Source organism: Acartia tonsa, chromosome 14, assembly GCF_053477335.1.
Source record: "Acartia tonsa isolate MP-2025a chromosome 14, ASM5347733v1, whole genome shotgun sequence".
Classification (NCBI taxonomy): Eukaryota; Metazoa; Arthropoda; class Copepoda; order Calanoida; family Acartiidae; genus Acartia; species Acartia tonsa.
The window spans coordinates 27,486,088-27,509,483 of record NC_137273.1 but is presented as its reverse complement, the minus strand read 5'-3'; positions in this window follow the sequence as shown (position 1 = coordinate 27,509,483).

Below are 23,396 nucleotides of genomic sequence, written 5' to 3'. Positions count from 1 at the left end.
ACAGACAGTCATAGTTATTTTTTAAACATATCCCTCTACCTCTAAAAATAGCTTAAAACCTTACAAGAAAATACAAGACTGTTTTCCATGCTGTTATCAAAGATTTACTGATTTGTGTAGATTTGTATCGTTACTGTCTTTTCCGATTATATTTTATGTCTGCTTTGCTCTTCTCAGATTCGCTACTTTTGGAAGTTGTCATCCTTGTTTTTTCCTTCGTTATATTTATAAAAATTTGATGTTTATTAAACTATTTCTAAAATTTTTTTTGTCTCCCTAATTTAATTGTTCCTACCACGCCTTTAATTATACCAGGGCCATAAATTACATTTGTAAAAAGAATAAAATGTTTTATTTCCGACTGTTTTATGTTTTGCAGTTTAAATCCAGAAATTTAGGCATGAATAAAATAGTTAATAAGAATAAGAAATAACACCAAACAGACAACTAATCCTTTGATTGCATGATCTTTGAAATGAGTTGTACCTGTTTATGGGCCAACGAATTCTACAAACTATTAACGTGGCACAAGTTGATTACATTTTCAATATATTTAGTATGACACGATACTAGGTTCGAACCTGTTTTTATGTTATCTTTGTGATTAATTTTCTTCTAAAGTAAAAGTACAAAAGAAGGTGTATTAACTTTTATTTTTATAGCTAGCCAATGCTTTTAGTACGTAGTAGATGTAACATTTTCCAGAGAATTCAGATATGCAATCGTTTTTTTGTAGACCTTTTATTTAAAAAAAACGTAAATTACTTTAAAAATAAGAGGTCTACAAAAAAAACCGATTGCATATCTGAATTCTATGGAAATTTTTACATCTACTACGTACTAAAAGCACCGGCTAGCTATAAAAATAAAAGTTAATACACCTTCTTTCCTATACCTTTATCCTTGGTTGTTAAAACCTATATTTTAGGGTAATTACCGTTTTTTCTGTAAAATTTTATTTAATTGTTACATTTTCAATTCTTTCACATACTGAGTGATTTATGGCAGTAATGCATGGATAGATAGATAGGTAGTTAGATAGTGAGATAGACAGATAAAAATATATATAGCAAGGAAAAGATTTCTAAAGGCAATATACAAAAGCTTGTTGTAATAGAGATGTATAGAGAAAGATACTCCAAGTGAAATTTACTGGAAGAACAATCCAGACCTGCTATTGGGTAGAAATTTTACACATTTTGGTATGGAAAGTCATTTCTGCAGGTAAAACCCACCTTGAAAAGGGTTTAGACCATAGACGTCCAAGGGGGGGGGGGGTAATGGGGCGATTACCCCCCCCCCAAACGATTTTGGGGGTGCCGTGTAGGCACTCTCAAAATTTTTTTCATTTTACCCCCCCCCCATTTAAAATTTATCCCTACCCTGGGAGTGCCGTAGGCACCCCCAACCATTTAAAGGGGGTATTTACCCCCCTCAAACAATTTTGGGCGGGTAAATACCCCCCCCCAAAATAAAAAATCTCTAATAAAAAAAAATTTTGCGCGCTTCACGCACATTTTAAATACTATATATTTAATAAAATTTAAATTACCCCCCCAAAAAATTTTACCCCGGGGGTAAATTTTTTTGGGGGGGTAAACTAAATTTACCCCTGCCAACAGATTTCAGGGGGGGTAATTACCCCCCCCCCCCCCCCAAGCAAATTTTACCCCCGGGGTAAAATTTTTGGGGGGGGTAAAAAAAAATTTGCGGCGCGCTTCGCGCGCCATTTTACCCCCCCTAAAAACGAATTACCCCCCCCCCCTTCAAAAATTTTTACCCCCCCAAAATAAAAAGCTTGGACGCCACTGGTTTAGACACCCCTAAAAAAGCCAAGAGGTGCATGTATCAAAGTAAAACAACATCCATAAAAGCGAAGCACTGAAACGATAGAACAAACGGACACTTGTATAGTGTCAGAACTGAATAATCTGAATATAGATGTATAAGAGTCGAAGCAAAATTGTAAGTAAATTTGTTGAAAAACTGCTTGATACAGGATAATGTTTATGTATATGTTCGCTTATAACATTAAACATTGTTGTCACAGGAATCAATACAGGGTGCGCCACATATCTAGGGACGTTTTTAAAACGGCCATAGCGTCAAAACTACTTGACCAATCAGGACGTTTGACCCCACTGTAAAAAGCTTAGGAAATGACCTTTTAGCACAAAAAAATCTTTGGGCGAAGATGGGCTCGTACTCCGAGCTGGCCGCGCTTATGTTCAACAAGGCAGATTCGAAGTGCGCCGGTGGTATAATCTGGATTCTCAACTAGGGCCCACTAAATCGGACCTCAGCCCATCTGTAGATGAGCTACAGTTATGCAACTTGCTGGTGATACTGTTAGATACATAAGTAAGACACTAGAAAAGACTACAGCTCTTTATCTAAAATGGCTTGGCTTTAGTACTCCGGCAAAGTGAAACGTGGCAGATTTAGAGATTTCAAAAACGTCAAAAATCGTGTAAAATCGTGAAAATTTCTCGTTTCTCGACGTCAGAGACCCATATGGAACTTAAAACTCATTTTAGACTATGAATTGCGCTGACAACCCTAGATGAATCTTCCTGCCATTTCCAAAAAGGTATAGAACGTCGTTCTAGCTCAACTGTGGTCCAAATAAGAACCTCCGTGTCAAAGGGTAGCTTGAAAGTTGGGTGAATTTGGATCCTGCGGTTACTCACATTCCTAAGGAAATGGGGCCTCCCAGCAGCCCGATCTTAATTCAATGGACTTTTGGACCTTGGGCTACTTTGAAGCATGCACCAATAGACGTAACCATACCATAAAGACCTCCCCCATTGCCACTATCAAGGAGAACTTCACCAGCTTGGACAGTTACATTCTGACCTTGGCCTGCCGGCGGTTGAGGAGGCGGGTAGAAGCGGTGATTGATGCTGGCGGCGATTTTATTCAATGATCTAATAGTCATAAACCTAATTTGCTCCCCAGTTTTTAAAATTTAATAAAATCTTTAAAATTGACGATTTTATGTTCATTTGTTTACAATTTAGAAAAAGTCCCTAGATATGTGGCGCACCCTGTATACCAAAAATCAGATCAATCGGATAATTAGATCACATAAAAATTCGTTGTTAAACAAGTATAAAAAATCAACATGTTTAAAATGGACGTACGGACATTCTGGTAATGATTATAGAGTTGCTACGCTTTCTAAATCGTACCTAACTACTAAGGGAATCACCATCCAAAGTTTGAAATCGCTAGGACAATTCTAACATGCCTAAATTAACAAAAAAGCTATCCGTTACGGACGTACGGACGGACCGAACCTAATTATAGGAAAGCTTCGCTTTTTAAAATCAACACCTTCTAAAATTTAAGAAAGGTGTTAGAAAAAATTTACCAATTTCCGTCTGTATTTTGGTGCGTCACGGTTAGCTCTTTTCATTAATACTAGCAGCTACGCCCCTAGAGGCCTCTAGGGGTACTTGAGGAGGGTTAAACCCCAAGACTTATTTTTTAGACTTATACTAAAAGTAAAAAACATATGGGGGGAGGGGGTAATTTTTTCTAGGGGCGATTTCACTTCGGAGGGTGGTAGTACCCTCCCCCAAAATAGTTATAAACCTTCCCGGGACCTAAGAGAAGCTACCCTGTTATGGAGAACCCGATCGGTTTAGCGGTGAGCGAGATCCTTCGCTACAGACAAAAAAGCTTACTACTTTATATATTAGGATAGACTTGTTAGAATTGTTAGAATTGTTAGATTGTTAGAATTTAAACTTCGTATGATGATTCCTATAACAGTTAGGTATAATTTATAAAGTGTAACAACTTTATAATCCGAACGTTCATTTATAATATGTTGATAATAAAGTGCTTTAAATATAATTATCTTCTTTAAACAGCATTCTGTATTTACGTTTTGCAACAAATACACATACTATTTTGTCAAAACTTTTACATTTACATTCTACTTATTCAGTTCTGACTCTCTACCAGATTAAATGTTTGTTTGTTCTACCGTTTCAGAGCTTAGCTTTTATGGATGCTATCATCCCTGTTACTTTATCTTTAACAGTTAAGAGGGTGAAATCATTTTTATAAAAGCAGAAACATAATCTATGATTGTAGCTTTGTCACAATAAAAAAGGTAATGTATGATTCTATTTCCCCCTTTCTTGGTAATGATATCATTTGATTTGATTTTTTTTGCCTCCTTCCACTTTCAATGTAGATAAATCTGGAATGCCAGCGCATTGATTTCATTAATTAAAATGATAATGATAGCATTACCAAGAGAGGCCAAAATAGAATGGTTACAAAAATCACATTGGCAATGATGATATTTTTAACAATAGAGTGGAGAATTAAATTATACCTTTTTTAAAGGGTTAAAACTGTAATCATAGAATATATTTCTGCTTTTATAAAAGTGGTTTCAATAACCTAACTGTTTTACCCTGAGAGACACAAATTTGACCGCCCGCGCAAAACCATTGAAAAAATAAACATAATCAAGCTTGGTGTTTTTGCAAAATTGCGAAATTCTTCAAATTTATGAACTACACAATTATTTAATTCAACAGACATATAAGACTCTTTTAACAATTTCAAAAAAAGGTTTTGTGGCTTTCCTTTAATATTTTAATAAACTTACTTTACCACAAATTTAAATGATAAAAAAAAATAGGGGGGATTTTTTTCATTTAAGGGGGGTTGAGGGTGTCTCAACCCCAAGAAAATAGCCTAAAACCACCACAGGACGGAACAGGAAGGGACGGACAGACGGACAGACAGATGGACAGACAGACGGACAGACGGACAGATGGATGGACAGACATCATTCTACTTTGTATTATAGATGTCTTTAGCAGTTGTGAAAAAAAGTATTTATTATCAAATACAAAATCTTGTTGGATTAAAGGAACACTATCGCACTTAAACTGGAAAATAATACCTAATACTTTCAGAGCTTCTAAGAATAAAAATAAAATCAATGTAACAATGAGATTTCTGTCTAATTTTCATGTGTGATTAATATGTTATGTAACATTGTGAAATTTTATTAGAATCTATGCATCCAGTATCTAAACTCTGAAATGATCTCAATTAATTGCAGTCGAGTACTAATATAGCACTGTATTCCAGAAATCCCGAAAAATGACAAAAAATCATAGAGAGTGTATATTTGAAAATTTGGATGAAATTTTATTTAAATAACAATAAGTATACATATATCTTTTAAAATAATGGTGAAAATACTTATAATAAGGGTTTTACACAAGGGGCGTCAAGGGGGGGGGGGGTGTAAAGCTAGTCTAATTAGCACATTTCAGAACTTCCCTTGTTTCTAAGCAACATTGACGGGAATCATATCAAAAGATATTACACAACCCAGCTAACAATGTTTGTTAACCCTTAATAGTCGGGGGGGGGGGGAGGCGACCCTCCCCCCTTTTAGTATTTTCTATCTCATTTTCTTTGTGTGAAAGATAGAGAGCTATAACTGAGTGACTTGTTTAAAATGGGTACGACACATAACTGAAAGTTGAATATCTCCATCCTGGTGGGCACAGGATGCCAGGATACCTGGCAGGATCATACAGGTAAAGAGCAAAAATATTTTTTTTTATGACTTAAACTTAACATTTCATCTTACCAAAATACTAAAATATCCTATATTACTACATACAGGTGTTCAAGTCAATTTCCGGTTCCAGGTATGATCCTGCAGGTCTCCAGAAATCTTTAATTAACTCCTTTTACCTCAATTTTTTACTTAGATACCTCAAATTTTAAACTTAAGCTATTCTAACAACTATACACGACCAATTAAAATTTCATTAAAATCTGCCGCTATTTTCCTGCCGACTGCTGTCGCTGAAATTTATATTTTGAGATTTCTAATAAATACAGATGAGTAAATTTCTTACTCATTTTCTGTGTGTTTATTTAAGCAGGGAGGAAGGGAACAATGGACTGTTTATTATACTAGTCCACAAAGTTTTATAATAGTTTTTTCTTATTTGTAGGCATAACAACTTTTGGGACTTTTGAATTTGATTGGTTGGTTTATTAGTTGAGTGTCCAAACATTTCAACAACTAATTGTAATTTATAGAAGGGGCAATTTTGTTTATTACCATTGGGAATGTACATTATATTACCGGCCATTGTCTTATCCCTTTAGATCCTAGATATGTAAGACTCTAATTTTTATTTTCATTTATTTTAAAGGAAACATTTTCTATCTTAATCAACATAAGTTCTACTCTTCTTTGTTAATATGAAAGAACCTTTTGTGAAAGGTTGCTCAATAAAAGGGTAAAGGGAGTAGATAATGTTAAACATATAAAATCATAATATTTTTTGTTGATTAAGGAAACCACATACAAATTTTTAGACTTTTAGCTTTAATGGGATCCAAGATTGACATAAATCGAGCCCCCCCCCCGCCCCCCCCCCCAATAAAAGGTATGATAGTTCAGATGAGACCTTAGACATAAATGGATAATCTTTTATTTGTTTTTAAAACTTTTCTTTACTTTTAATTTTATTGAATATGTGTTTGAAATAAATAGAAAAATAAATTACCTTTTTATCTTAAAAAATTGTTATTTTTTGATAGACCAGGTATCTTTAGGGCTTAAAAAAACAAACTTCGCATAGCTTCGCATACACAGGGTAAAGTTCTCTGATATTATACATACATCTAATATCACCATGTAAGAGGATTTGCTTGGACTTTTTTGGTCTTAAAAGATCTGGAACCAAACGTAAAATTTTCATTAGAAGAAAATTGTCTATCTTACAGAAATCGGGTAAGCTAAGAAAACCATCTACAATTACAACAAAAAATGGAGATTTGACTTCTTTTAAAGACTAAACGTATAAATTATTACATACTGATTCCAAAAATATATAATACTTAGAAATAGCTTTAAAAATAAAGGGTCCACGATGATTTGAAATGTAGTTTAGTTGACCTTAAAAATAGTTGTTTACAATGATGAAAAGGAACTTAATTCCATACCTCTGGTATAATTACACATAAAATTCTTATTTTTCATAGTAAAGAGCTAATTCTTTCGGCTTTATTTCCAAAAACTTGTGTATATTACTAAACAATTGTTTGAAAGTGTATTTTCCAAAGTGTAAAAAACGATTTTTATTTTTTTGTCACCCGTGGAACATAGTGTATAGGACTTAACATTGTCAGCGGGTGAGTCCCCCCCTCTTGAGGCAATTTTGTAGATTGATAACCACTGGCAGGTTATCTAGGTGTAGAGGATTAAGAGTGTTGTTGAAGGGGACGCCTGGAAACACTTTTATGAATCTATACCTTTTACCTTTCATTCAGTATGGGTTTTTTGGTCCTTATGACCTTTAAACTCTTTTTTTGTGTTTTTTGGTCCTCATGACCTCTAAACTTTTTTTATAGGTTTTTTGGTCCTTAAGATCCTAAAACTCAAACCTCAGGTTCGACTTATTCTGAACAGATTTCACAGTGTGGATGCTGTGCCGCGGTTAGTCAGAATTAAGAAGGCATGTTGGTTCTTACCTGAACCTTCCCTCCCTCTTTTTTCTTACCTCTTGCTTGAGAGAGGTACTTTTTTTCAGCGGGGTAGATGTACAAGTAAAATGTCGAATATGGTCAACATTCGCCAGTGATAGGCTGCAGACTTGAGGCATTTGTTTGCTGAACATAGGGGAACTCAGACCAATTATTTTAAGGCTGGTCTGTTGGCAATCTCGTAGATTATTTTTGGCATGATACGTTCTAGATGATTACAGTCTGTCAGCATGCAGTGTTGGGACTTTGTTATCTCTTTCCTATATATGTACTCAGGATGACTGCCAGGAAACACCGGCGCCTGTTCCATTATAAACTAGCTAGTTGTTGCTATGTTGTATTTATTCATAGTTATAATTGGGTAGTTTATAATGGAACAGTGCTATTCTTCAATTATTAGTAATTTTTTCATAATTCAAGAATAGTTATTTCTCGTATCGTATTATAAACGGCTTTCCGCGGATATAGAATGTACAATTATAAGATTAAAACTAGTTTTTTTAGCCCCGTTGTGCCGAAGGCACCGGCTAAAAAAACTAGTTTTAATCTTGTGATTGTACATTTCTATATTCGTAGAAAACTGGATATAATACGATGCTAGACATAGTTTTTTCGTATTCATGAGAACCGGTTCCTATCCACCGGATTCAAATGAATACGAGAAATATTCTTCTTCAGTCTTTATATAATTATCAAAGTGAATTATCAATGCAAACAAAGATAGAATCCAACCAAACCTACAAACAATTTTACAAGAATAAATAAGAGCTTTCAATTGTAAAATCTTATTTTTCTTGTTGAATTATTTGGTTTTATAACCTACATTTAGCGATACAAATACTCTGCCTTTGAAAATGATTTTTTTAAACTTATATCAAATGTTTATTCCCAGAAAAGTTAGGCACAAAAGTGAAACATCTCTAAAACAAATACAAATGATATGTCAATATGAAATTGTGAGCTGAACTTAATTACAAATTATTGTATAATTACAAATTCGCTGTATTAAAAGTGGTTTTGAGCCATTTTGATTGAAGGGTTATAGTCAATTTAATCTAAATCATTTAATTTTTAAATGTTATAAAAAGTAGTTATGTATGACTGTAATTTATTTAAATCTTTTCATGATGATTATTGTATCTTTAACTATATGATACAATTTTTAATAATTATTCATAGGACGCCTGGTTAAAGTGTGAACAAATTTGTTTATACTTTTATATAAATATTTTATCATAGCCATTTTTTTATTAAATAGGTTAAGTTTTCATTTATACAAAGCTTTAACTGTTTGAAATTTGCTTCTGAAATTCCACAATTTCTTTTTATTATTATTAGTATTTACTAAATATTTGATTTAGCTTGTTATTTGTGCATTGCTGCTTATGGATGTTTACATCCTTGTTTAATTAATACGGTTTTCGGTAAAATTTTGTTATGCTCATTTTTTCTTAATTGGGCATAATTATTCTCAAAAAGATTTACCCAAAGCCATGGATATTTTTTATCTTGTCTTCAATGTGAATTAATCCCAGCTTAGATGGGACAGGCTTTTGGATATTATGAATTGGTTTATTAATTTATTGAGTTTTGCTTTAAAATGTTTGTTTTCTCTGCGTTACTTACATAAAGTTTAGGTATTATAATAGTTGTTTATCTCATCGTACTTTAGACAGCTTTATTACGGACATTTAAATAAAAAAAATAAAAGGGTCAGGACGAACAAAATAGGTAGGTTAATCTTTTTTGTGTAAAATTGCCTGTAATACAATGTTTAAAATGATATTTCAGCTTGGCATTATGTTTCAGACAATTTTCTGCAATCATTAAGATGAAACTTACAAGATTAATTCCAGTTTTGTTGGTCTGGGTCTTCGGCCCTTCAAGTTTAACAAAACTGGTTTTCATCTTCTTTATTTCAATGTCTGCGGTAAGCTGTCTATAATAGTATACGATAAATAACTATTCCAGTGATATTTCTAAACAGATTTATTTAGAATTAGCACCGGTTCCACGAATAATAAAATGAAACATATGAAAAAATTTTATAATCCTTGATTTTACTATCCGTGAAAACAGTCTGATATTATCGTATCGTATTATTAGACAGGTTTCCACGGAAATTAAATTGAAATAAATATATATATATATATATATATATAAATTTTATGATTTTTAATTTGATTTTTGTGAAAATTGTCTATAATTTGATGTCATACATGATTTTTCAGTATAACTGAACTGGTTCTAATTCAGCGGATATTAAATAGTTTTGAATCCATACTGGAAATAATTTTTTTTCGTTCCGAGGAAAATTAGTAATCAACATAATTCTAATTATTTTATTGTGTGCGTCTACTTCCGACTAAATATAAATTATATTATTTATCGCATCATTTTTTTGTGGATGGCAAAATTAATAATTATAGGATGATTAATTCCAATGTTGCTTTGTCTCTTATTTATTTATATTCGGATTATTCCGTTCTGACACTATACAAGTGTTAAATTGTTAATGTCAGTTTGTCCAACCGTTTCAGAGCTTCGCTTTTATGGATGTTTTTCCTAGTATATTATTAAAAGCGAAGCTTTTCTATAATTAGGGTACGTCGACGTCCGTCCGAGACAGATAGCTTTTTCCAATAATTTAGGCATGTTAGAATTGTCCTATCGATTTCAAACTTTGTATGGTGATTCCTGTAGTAGTTAGGTACGATTCAGAAAGCGTATTTTAAACAACAAAGCACAATATTATAAACAAAGCAATTATGTAATCAAGTTCTAAAAATGTAAGTATGTCCATAAACATTATCCTGTATCAAGCAGTTTTTCAACAGTTTACTTACAATTTTGCTTCGACTCTTATACTTTTATATTCTGATTATTCAGTTCTGACACTATACAAGTGTTAATGCCCGTTTTTCTACCGTTTCAGTGCTTCGCTTTTATGGATGTTGTCATCCTTGTTTTAATTACCGTTATGTTAGGGTTAAAATGTTCTATAATTTTAGTTTCTATATCTAAACACATTAAGGTAATGTCGCTATAATCAAATTATTTTAAAACTAAGACAACATCCATAAAAGCGAAGCACTGAAAGGTAGGACAAACGTACATTAACACTTGTATACTGTCAGAACTGAATAATCAGAATTTAAATGTATAAGAGTCGAAGCAAAATTGTATGTAAGTAAATTTGTTGAACAACTTCTTGATTCAGGAATACAGGGTTATGTTTATGGATATACTTACATTTTCAGGACTTAATTATAGAGATGCTTCGCTTATGATTTTGTACTTTGCTGTCCCAGGAATCAATATACCAAAAATCGGGAAATTAGATCACATACAAATTTGTTATTTAACAAGGATGACAACATCCATAAAAGCGAAGCTCTGAAACGGTAGGACAAACGGACATTAACACTTGTATAATGTCAGAACTGAATAATCAGAATGCGAATGTATAAGAGTCAAAGCAAAATTGTAAGTAAATTTGTTGAAAAACTGCTTGATACAGGATAATGATTATGGACATACTTACATTTTTAGGACTTGATTATAGAGTTGCTTCGCTTATAATATTGTACTTTGTTGTCCCAGGAATTAGTATACCAAAAATCAGACTAATCGGATAATTAGGTCACATACAAATTTTTGTTAAAAATGTAAAAAAAATCAACATGTTTAAAATGGACGTACGGACATTCTGGTAATGATTATAGAGTTGCTACGCTTTGTAACTCGTACCTAATTATTACAGGAATCACCATGCAAAATTTGAAATCGATAGGACAATTCTAACATGCCTAAATTAACGTAAAAAGCTATTTCAAAAAGTAAAAAAATCAACATGTTTAAAATGGACGTACGGACATTTTGGTAATGATTATAGAGTTGCTACGCTTTCTAAATCGTACCTAACTACTAAAGGAATCACCATACAAAATTTGAAATCGATAGGACAATTCTAACATGTCTAAATTAACGAAAAAAGCTATCCGTGACGGACGGACGGACGTACGGACGGACGTACGGACGGACGGACGTACGGACGGACCGACCCTAATTATAGAAAAGCTTCGCTTTTAATAATTATAGAAAAGCTTCGCTTTTAAAAAGTAGAAAAATCATTATGTAAAAAATGGACGTACGGACATTCTAGTAATGATTATAAAGTTGCTACGCTTTCTAAATCACACCTAACTTCTACAGGAATCACCATGCGACGTTTGAAATCGATAGAATAATTCTAACATGCCTAAATTAACGAAAAAAGTTATCAGTCTTGTACGGACCGACCGACACTAATTAAAGAAAAGCTTCGCTTTTAATAAATAGACTGTAATGAGACATAATTTTGAAAGGTGTAAAAAGCAGGGATTGGCAGATGTATAATCCGCAAACATTCGCTGCCATAGCCTTCAGATTATTGGACAATTCTATGCTATTAATTGTGGAGCTGCTAATATAGGTCCTAATCTGCCGCAGACGAGCTGTTCCAATCTGACCAATCTACAGCCGGCTATAAATCCATGAAAAATATTAAGTAAAACACTATCGATTGGCCTAAATTTCTACAATTGTAATTTGTAAAGATGTATTTTTAATTAGCAATATTTTTATCTAATTAACTAACAAATTAATTTTTCTTTTATCTTCTAAACATTTGTATCATTAAATCATAAATTAATAGTAGCGAAGCTACTCTATAATAGGCACATACGTCCGTCCGGCTGATGTTCTGCCATCTTATTATAATAGCATATTAATCTTGTTTTTGCTATCCTCTCATGTAAAAATAACAAGATGGCTGTAAGTTTGTCTGACCAATATGGTTCTCCTTTACAATGAATCTTCTTATGGATCAAGGGAAAGATTATACAAATATAATTCTACCTCCATCCTCCGAAGATTAATAGCCCCCTGGAAAAGAGTGTCGATGTACCCCTCTTTCACTGAATTGCCACTAGGGGCGTAACCTGATAAATAGATGGAACTACATAATATCAATTTAAAATCAACTGAGATATAAAGATAGATAGAATAGTTATAGATGGTATTTAAGATGCTAGAATTATGGGATTTCTTTTACATTGAAAGAAAAGTTTGAAAGTTTTATTACTAGATATGATTTATTTTCCCCCAGATTTATTCTCCCTCGGTCCATTTATACCCAGCCCATTTTACCCCGTGTCTATTTTCTCTCCTACTAAAGCGTAGCTACTCTATAACTGTTAATAAACATTTTCATTATACTAGGTATATTATCATAAGCAGAGCATTAACAACAATTTATGTATGAGAAAGACCCTTTTTAAATTTTAAAATGTCGTTATTTCACTTGACAACTTACAGTTTAAATTCATATATTCAATATTATTACTGAAGTACTAGTTTTTTTTAGATATATGATAACACTAGTTTATTGTTGCTAAGGTACGTTTGGACAAACTTATTCTTATTAAGAGAAGCATTAACAAGGATGACAACATCCAAAAAGCGAGGCAAAGTTTAAAATCGATAGGACAATTCTAACATGTCCAAATTAGCGAAAAGAGCTAACCGTGTCCGAACCGTTACGGACAGACGGATGTACGAACCGACCCTAATTATGGAAAAGCTTCGCTTTTAAAAAGAAAAGGCAGAATATAACAAGGATGACAGCATCCCTAAATAGCAAAGCATAAAAAATCCTAAAACAGATGATTGGGTATAATAAGAATATTGGGAGAAAAAAGAATATATACCCTGCCTTCCTTGAAAAGCAGCTGACTTATTATCCTTTCCTCCTTCCTTTTTCTGACAGGCGAAATGACGGACCTTTCAAAAAATGGAGCAGCTTCGCTACGAAAACTCTAACAAAAGAATATTCATAAAAAATATTAGAATATATTCCTTAGATATTTATTATCGCAGTTTTATAAAAATTACAATAAGATAAAATAAACTTATATTTTTAATACATGAAAAATCATCATAAAATATTTTAATTTAAGTTTCCCCTTTTAAAATGTAATTCTACCCTATAAAAATATATAGGTGTCTAATCCTATAAAATCTCTAAAACATTTCAGTTTTTTATCCAAAATTTTTTAGATCAAGAGATTAAATTTCATTGGACTTTTTCATCGTTTTTAAACACTTTTGTGATAAGCTTTTCAAAATGTTTTGGTTAACCTATAATACAACTAAAATGTTCCTAAAGAAAAAATAAGTATAATTTAATCTTTTTATTTTCGAGATTCTTTTATCTATTTATTCATCTATGAATATAATCCAATTACTGCCTTTCCATCTATTTTCAATCCATCCATCCATCCAATCATCTATCTCTCTATCTTTGCTTCTAGTTAAATATATATCACTGTCTTAATGTTCGTCTGAAGCTTAGAATCACGACAACCGCTGAACTGATTTGTGTCCTAGGATAGTTTTAAGCTACATTCTTGGGGAATGGGTCTCTATAAAATCTATCTACCTAAATTATATATCTCCAAACTTATTAATTAGAATGTGTGAACACCCCTCGATGTTGTTGTTAGGACAATAAAGGTCTTTTGTGGTCCAATTTACCGGATGACTGACTTCGCTACATAGCGAAGCTTTTCTGTAGGCAAGACTTTTTTGTAAGTTAGTCATTAATAAATAAGTATTAATAATATCCTAAACCATCCCAAGTCTTATGTCCTAAAATTAAATAGCCCAAAACCATCCCAGGATCTTTAATAAAGCGGAGAAATTAATCGGTTCAAACGTTATTGAATTCTTAGTCTATGTACATATAAAAAATCGTACTATTTCGTATAAAAGGATTTCAAACGGCTGTAATTTTTTTATTTTTGAAGCTAGAATAAAAATCTTTTGCAGAAAATGTTAATCTTTATGTAAATTTTATATTTCAAATATCAAAATATAAATTTCAGCGGCCGCAGCTGTACTTGGCAGCTGCCAGCCGCCACAGTCGGCGGTCGGCGGCGGATCTTTATGAAATTTTAATATGTTATGTAGACATGTAAGAAAAGCTTAAGTTTAAAATTTGAAGTCTCTAAGTCAAAAATTGCGGCCACAGGAGCCATTTAAAGATTTCTGGAGACCTGGAGGATCAGGACCTGCAGGATCATACCTGGAACCTGAAATTGACTTGAACACCTGTATTTAATATGAGGATGTACTACTATAGGATATTTTAGTATTTTGGTAAGATAAAATGCTTTTTTTAAGTCAAAAAAATATTTTTGCTCTTTACCTGGATGACCCTGCCAGGTTTGCTGGCATCCTGTGCCCGCCAGTATGGAGATATTCAACTCCCGGTTATGTGTCATACCCAAACTTAAAAAGTCACGCAGTTTGGGCTCTTTATCTTTCACACACAGAAAATGAGATAGAAAAAACCGGATGGGGAGGCGTTCAACGCCCCCCCCCCCCCCCGACCGTTAAGGGTTAATATATTTTAGGAATTTATACTTCAAATTAAAACAAAGCTACGCCTAAAATGAAAGTACTATCCTTGTTTATTGAGCATACTAAAATTCTCCCCTTTTGACAGTTTCAAATTATTGAATTTTTCATCAATTTTTGTGGTTAAATTGTTTTAAAAATGTAAAATTTTGAAGCCTTAATTATATGACTAAAATGGTAAATTATAAAGCCTAGAATTTTTTCAATGGCCATTATAGACCATTAAAACTCTAAGTCTTCAAACAGAAAAATCAGCTGCTATTTTGAAAATCAGCTGAGTAATTTTTGTTTCTTCGTTATAAAGTAGCAATATTTTTTGTCTGAAGATTAATATTTCAATAACTAGTGAACTGATTGAGTCCTCCTTTTTAGGGAAGCTTCACTTAGGCTCCAGGCAGGTTATAGGCTTTTTACTTTTAGATTTAAGTGTTGAGAAGTGTGTATGCTATTTTTCTACCCCATTCTTACCTTCATAAAACCTATCCTCTAGATGCTGGGGACACAGCCGCTAGTAACACTAAATATTATGTTGATTCATAAGTTTCGCTTTTATAGATGTTGTCATCCTTATTATTGTTTAGATTTGAAATTCATAAAACAAATGATTTATCAAAAAAATTGTAAATACATAAAATTTAATATTTGATACAATTCAAATTAATTAAACACAATATTTGATTTATTTCAATTTAATAAAATATCTATTTTTAACTGTTTATAAAATTCATAAATTTTGTTTAGTTTTAAGAATTTTTAATAAAAAAGGATGACAGCATCCATTAAAGCGAAGTAAAACGAACATCAAGACTTGTAGAGTGTCAGAAATCTGTAAGCAGAATATTATTTTTATATTCTAGACAAATCTGTATTTTAATTACAATATTGTACTTTTTTTTGTCCTTGGAATCATTGTTCTAAAAATGATAAGAAACATGTTGACACAAAGTCATCTTATTTTCATCAAATATATTAACTTTCTGGTATCGAATATAGAGTTTCAATACTTTCTAAATCCTACCTAACTAATAACGGAAACAGCATGCAAAGTTTGAAATTGATATGGCAATTCTAACAGGCCTGAAATAATGATAAGACGTATTCAATGCGGGTGTACCTGTCCTAAATATAGAAAAGCTTCACTTTATTATCCCAAATCCCTCAAATATTTATTTACGAAATTTAACCCACACAAGAACTTACCAAACTGACTACATTTCTCGTACTCATTCGAAACCGATTAATATCCGGTGGATAGGAACTGGTTCTCATCCATACGAAAAAACTATGTCTAGCATCGTATTATATCTAGCTTTCTACGAATTAAAATATGTACAATTATAAGATTAAAACCAGTTTTTTTAGCCAGTGCCTTCGTCACCTCGGGGCTAAAAAAACTGGTTTTAATCTTATAATTGTACATTCTATATCCACGGAAATCTGTTTATAATACGATGAAAGAAATATCTATTCTTGTATTCATTTGAAACCGATTAATATCGGGTGGATTAGAACAGGATTAGAGCCGGTTCTCATAAGTTTTTTGCTATTTTTCTGTCCCATATCTCTTCGAATATAGAGCCTCTTGATGCTAGGGGTGCAGTCGCTAACTATATATTCATAATATTTTAAAAGAAAGCTTTTAATAGATGATTGTTTGAATTTTAAAAGGCGTATAATTAACTACATCTATTTAGTACAATGGACGTTCAAACATTATAATTATATGTAATCTTTAAAAAACTGCAATCAAAGATGAACCCTCTTTTGACCTATATGGAGCTTCGCTGTAAAGGAGAAACGTATCAGTTCAGTGGTTAACACGATTCTTCGATACATACACATAGAATAAAAGACACCATGTTACTTTTGCATAGAGATTAAGACTGTCTTCAAATTAAGTATTAAGTATTTAATTTGTGGTTAAATATAAACATTAATTTAAAATTACTAAATTTGGCCCTTTAACATCTAACCAAAGTAGCACCTGCTTAATAACCTTTCTCTCTCTCTCTCTCTCTCTCTCTCTCTCTCTCTCTCTCTCTCTCTCTCTCTCTCTCTCTCTCTCTCTCTCTCTCTCTCTCTCTCTCTCTCTCTCTCTCTCTCTCTCTCTCTCTCTCTCTCTCTCTCTCTCTCATTCTCTCACCCTCTCATTCCTTTCTAATTTCCATCTCCCCTACTTTTATGGTTAAATAAAGTCGATAAAAGTGATTTACATTTTACGGGGTAATTAAAATTTAATGAGTTCATTATTCCTAAAATTTTCATGTTTTAAGGTTTTTATTTTATTTTCTAGAATAGTCGACAATTAATAAGAGCAAGAACAAATTAACACCAAACCAGAGCCTTTGTCTAAAAAAGAACTTTCGGCAATGCCTCGAGGGACTGAAGGTAACCTTACCCCCCAAAAATTAAAAATCTTACTTGGACCTCGAATAGTATCCTCGCCCCTGGAAGCTAGGGACAAAGCTACTATTATTAGGCTAAGTCTTTCTTTAATTTTTTTTAGAGGGTGGGGGTGACAGTTTTACAATCTCTTTGATTCTATGTAACAGATCTATGGTATAGATGTATATACAGACAACTATCTCCCTTCCTTTTTCAAAGACCTCTTTTGTCTGCTTCTTAATATTTTCTGCTACTTGGCTGTGTTAATATAAGCGACATCATTGTTTGATTTTCAATGACCCAATAGAAAGGTTGCAAAAGGCGGTTGCGATAGGGAGATACAGTTATTTACCCCTTTCTCCCTTTAGTGTTTTACTCTAATTTCTATATAAATGATTTTTTTCTTGGATATTTGAATCTTTTACAGAAATAGCCTAAAACCTATATATATCAAACGGTTCATTCCTAACAAAGAGATTTTAAGTAATAACACATCCAAAATAAATATAATTCATATATGTACAAAGAAATAATTGTATTTTGTAAAATCCTGGTAAAATCCAATATTCATAATTTTAGAACTATGTTTGAATTAAAAGTCATAGATTAAAAACTAACTTAGAGAGTTCATGAAAGTAAATATTTTATTTAATAGCCCATAACAATCTGTTCTTAATTACAAGGAAAATTTTTGACATTTTAGGAAGGCCCATCTGTCACTTTATCGTTCAGCTATTAAAATAATGTTGAATATTTAGTGCGTTTTTGCTCTATATTTGCTGATGTACGTTCGTCTGACCATCTGTTTTTTTAACTTTGCTTGTTCGGATATTGTCATCCTTATTATATATTTTGTGTATAGTTTCCTTCGTGGCAACGCCTCTTAAGTGTCGATACGTCGTATTTTCACAGTAGCTCTTTATAGGTTATATTAGGTTAGTTGGGTTAGGTGATTGCCCTGCAGGGTTACAGCCCCTCCCCACAGGGGCTATAAATAAGAGAAAAGCTACTGTAAAAACACTACGAATCGCCCCTTAAGAGGCGTTTCAACGATAGGGACTTTACCCAAAGTTTTTAATTTTTTTTAAAAAAATTATTTTAAAATCTATGTATTTGATTATTCAATGATAATTTGTTTGGTAAATTAACTTTTTCATGCCATTCTATTATTCATTTTTAAACAAGGATCATAATATGCTCAAGAAGTTAGATATAATAGGCAAACAAACATTAACAAATATAGAGCAATTATCATTTTGATATTCAAGAGACACTGATCTAAATAAAAATTAGTTGCAAATCATTTATGAAGTTGCTTAAAACTCAGTAAAAGCAATATCGATGAACATTGTTGCAGTGACGTCCAAGGGGATGGGGGGGGGGGTAAATGAGTGATACCCCCCCCCTCTAATGAATTTAAGTGAAGTTTTGAAATTTAAGTTTTTAACCCCCTCCCCCACCCAATAAAAAAGCTTGGACGTCCTTGCCTTGTTGCCATAGGAACCATTAGTTCTTTTAATACAAACAAACGTATGGAATTTCAAGGGTTGAAAAAGTTAAGTTGTTTTAAATCATTGAAACCTTAATACAAAAATAAGACAATTATAGAAAAACTACGCTTTAAAAAAAGTAATTTACTTCATGTTTTAACGTTAAAAAATATGAATTTTGTATAAATTATTGTTTAATTGAGTACTTTACGAGGTAATTATAATATTTTATTTTTATAAGGGTTTGTGTCCGTCCCCCTTTTTGTCATTTATTTTATTAGTAGAAAAGCTACTCTGTAAAAAGATACTTATTACTACATAAATGATAATTATAGGAATCAAAATTCTATGAATTTTAGGGTGAAGCTAATCTAAAATTCAAAATGGGCTTATGTTTATAATTGTCTGTATAAAAGGTACATTTAAAACGAAACTTGATTTTCTCAGCTACTATTTAGAATAGACAGTTATTTTTTTATTCCCCACACCAAAAAGCATCCATTATATGATTTGCTTAGCCCGTCAGTCTACCAATAACGCTCTAAATTGGATTTTTTCGTGGATATATATATATATATATATATGGACGGCTGTTTTTTTGTTGGGGGAGGGGGGAGATTTTAATAATCAATGAGCAGCTACTCTTATCATTACTTGACCCGTCAGTCTGCCTGTAAAACTCCAGAGTACATAAACTTTTTTTTAGGGTAAATTGAATTTTTTCTTTTATTTCATCACGTTTGTTTTACTGAAATTTTCATTTTATTTCTATGAACAATATCATTCTTGTTTAACGATTTATATGCGTAAAAAGAATGAAAAATTAAACTTTACTCACTTGAAAAATATGTATATTCAAAGTTCAATTAACTTGAAAAATATGTATATTCAAATGTATATTAAAAACAAAACTACGTTTTATTACCATAAGTTTTATGTAATTTTCTTAGAAATTATCAGATATAGGTTTTTTGATAATTGAGAAATTGAGAGTTGCTCCTATCGCTCTTTTGTCAGGCGTGTAAACTTAAAAATAAAACCAAAAAAACAGGATTAAAATAAGGGCCGTGTCTATGTAGTGTTGCGAAGCTACTCTATTTGTTTACCTTTCTGTCTGTCTTAAGGGTCTCATTTTACTGAAGATTTTACTTTTTTACTCAACTCTATTTTTCTCTAACTCTTAATGGTTGATGGTATATTTTTCCTAAAATTTCAAACAACTTCGCTGCTATTGGAATTAATCATCTTTGTTTTTTTTTCTCTCCAAATTTCATTGTTAAATTTTAACCCTAAAAGTGGCTTGTGACAAAACACAATAAAAATATGTTTCAAGGAAACAGCAAATAAATCAAACTTTTTTGTAGTATGGAACAATTTACTGTAAAACACACTTAAAACTTTTTTATATTTCAAAAATAATGAGATAATAGTTATTTCTCGCATCGTATTATAAACGGTTCCTATCCACCGGATTCGAATGAATACGAGAAAAATCATTTTTGGGTGAGTAGTTTAAGTTTTTTTTTCAAGGGATCTTAAGAAATAAGACAATGAACGTTAATTTGAAATACATACATATACCCCTAACAATGATAAACATAAACCTTTATGTAGATCAAAATTATTGGATAGATAATTGGAACTCTGGCTACTTTGAACCTACCAATAAAAATTTAACGGTGTACCCAAAGTTTTCGATCCAAAGAATAAGATAACGTATTTAAAAACCTTTGGGTACTAGTGTTATCTACAGTCTAATGTCCCATCCCTCTCTAAGTAATTTGATATGGGAAAGGGAATACTTCACTAACAAATAAATAGCATAAAACCTACCAAGATTATACGATACTTTTTTAGTTACTTTGACTGAACATTATTTTACTTTTCAATACACAAGAATAATTTGTCAAATTTTCTATCAAATGAAATTTTTTCTAAATTTTTTTGAATGGAAAGGGCACGTGCAGTAGAGCAGAGATTATTTAATCATATAGATTAATTCAAGTAATAATGTCGGTTGCTAATTCATTACTACCTTTTAAACTGTCGTAAACTTTTTACAGTAAAAAACTGTCAAATCTCTTTAAAGAAGTAGGTATACATTTTCCGACAAGCTTTGCATACATCGGCTGGCAAAAATCTGTGGACGCGCCTTAAATCAAGTTTTAAATAATGGGTAAAAAATAAAACAACGGATAGCATCAGGAAGCAGGAAAAAGAGAGAAGAGGATAAAAAAAACTTTTATTGTCTGTCCCTTAAAATATCACTGACCACCAAACCTATAAGGTTCTCTATTAAGGTCAGTTTATTTTGGTCCCTATATGATTTTAAGCTATTTCATTTCTAAATTTAGGTTTTAAGTGGAAAATAGTGATTGATTTTCCACTCTATACATAAAAATCTCTGGAAGACTTTTCAAAAACTTGGAAATTATCATTTATAAAAATCTATGTCGCATATGCCACAAAAAGGGGTTATTTTATACCAACTAAAAATATCTTAAAAAACGTATATTCGTTGATTTTCTAGTGTCTTTAAAAAAATCAAAGCAACCTTTTTTATGACCTATGAGAAGATAAACTGTAAAGAAGAAACAAAATAATTCAGCGGTTAGCGAGATTCTTTAGTACACAAAGTCTGACATACACATCTGTAGACAGAAAAACATTCTGTTACTTTTATATAAAATTATATTATATTTTAATTCACGAACAATTTCTATTAATTGAGCTTTTAATAGAAATTTACTGATGTACAGAATAACCATTGAAAGGCTCTAAAATCTTACTTCCCTCTCTTTTATATTTTTTAACAACTCTATTTTTGGAATTAAGATTCAAGTACAAAGTGAGGCCTTTTGAAGGAGCGAGCGGCTTCCTCTTTAATAGTTATCTTTATAACAATGGACAATAAATTTATATATACTATTTTTAAAAGCGAAGCTTTTCTATAATTAGGGTCGGTCCGTCCGTCCGTCCGTCCGTACGTCCGTCCGTCCGTCCGTAACGGATAGCTTTTTTCGTTAATTTAGACATGTTAGAATTGTCCTATCGATTTCAAATTTTGCATGGTGATTCCTTTAGTAGTTAGGTACGATTTAGAAAGCGTAGCAACTCTATAATCATTACCAAAATGTCCGTACGTCCATTTTAAACATGTTGATTTTTTTTACTTTTTTAAATAGCTTTTTTCGTTAATTTAGGCATGTTATAATTGTCCTATCGATTTCAAATTTTGCATGGTGATTCCTGTAATAGTTAGGTACGATTTAGAAAGCGTAGCAACTCTATAATCAATACCAAAATGTCCGTACGTCCATTTTAAACATGTTGATTTTTTTACTTTTTTAATAGCTTTTTTCGTTAATTTAGGCATGTTATAATTGTCCTATCGATTTCAAATTTTGCATGGTGATTCCTGTAATAGTTAGGTACGAGTTAGAAAGCGTAGCAACTCTATAATCATTACCAGAATGTCCGTACGTCCATTTTAAACATGTTGATTTTTTTACATTTTTAACAACAAATTTGTATGTGACCTAATTATCTGATTGGTCTGATTTTTGGTATACTGATTCCTAGGACAACAAAGTACAATATTAAAAGCGAAGCAACTCTATAATCAAGTCCTAAAAATGTAAGTATGCCCATAATCATTATCCTTTATCAAGCAGTTTTTCAACAAATTTACTTACAATTTTGCTTTGACTCTTATACATTCGCATTCTGATTATTCAGTTCTGACATTATACAAGTCTTAATGTCCGTTTGTCCTTCCATTTCAGAGCTTCGCTTTTATGGATGTTGTCATCCTTGTTCATTATAGGTATACAAAAGTAACCTTCTTTGTATCATAATCATGGTGAAAAAGTTTGGACAATACTTGTTTTTACCAACCAATCAAAATTTAACAAAATTACATTAAGTTATTCAGCCTACGAGTTTGAGATTTTGTTCTTTATGTATTTCAAACTTGATACCTTTATTATTATTGTTGAAGTATTGAAATAAAATGGTTTTAATAGATGGTGTGAAATTTTAATTTAATCCTTTTTATTACATTTTATATCATTATATTTGGTACTTGAAATTTTAGATTTATCTTAGCTTTAGTTTATATTTTATTATTTTATATTCTTTGCTTTTTTCTGTAATTATTTAACAGCTGTGAGTTATCTTAGCTGCAGCGGCTGCAACCTAGGATTTGTCAGCAGCTAAGACTTTTTGGATAACTACATTGCTAAGAGTCCAACAGCACCCAATGATGTAGTGGCTTTAAGCCGTACATATATGTGTGTGGTTACTCTCAGCCGCTGGTAGCGGCTGCAAAACCCTGTTCTACAATCTATCCATATGACAAATCTTTATCTTTACCCTTTTCTCACAATATGTGCATGATTTTGATCCAAATGTTTATAAAATACTTAATTTAAATAAGTGTGGAGGTTTTGAGATTATTTACTTTAAATGCCAAAAGGATAATGTTAATGAAAGTGAAAAGCATCAATCAAATTT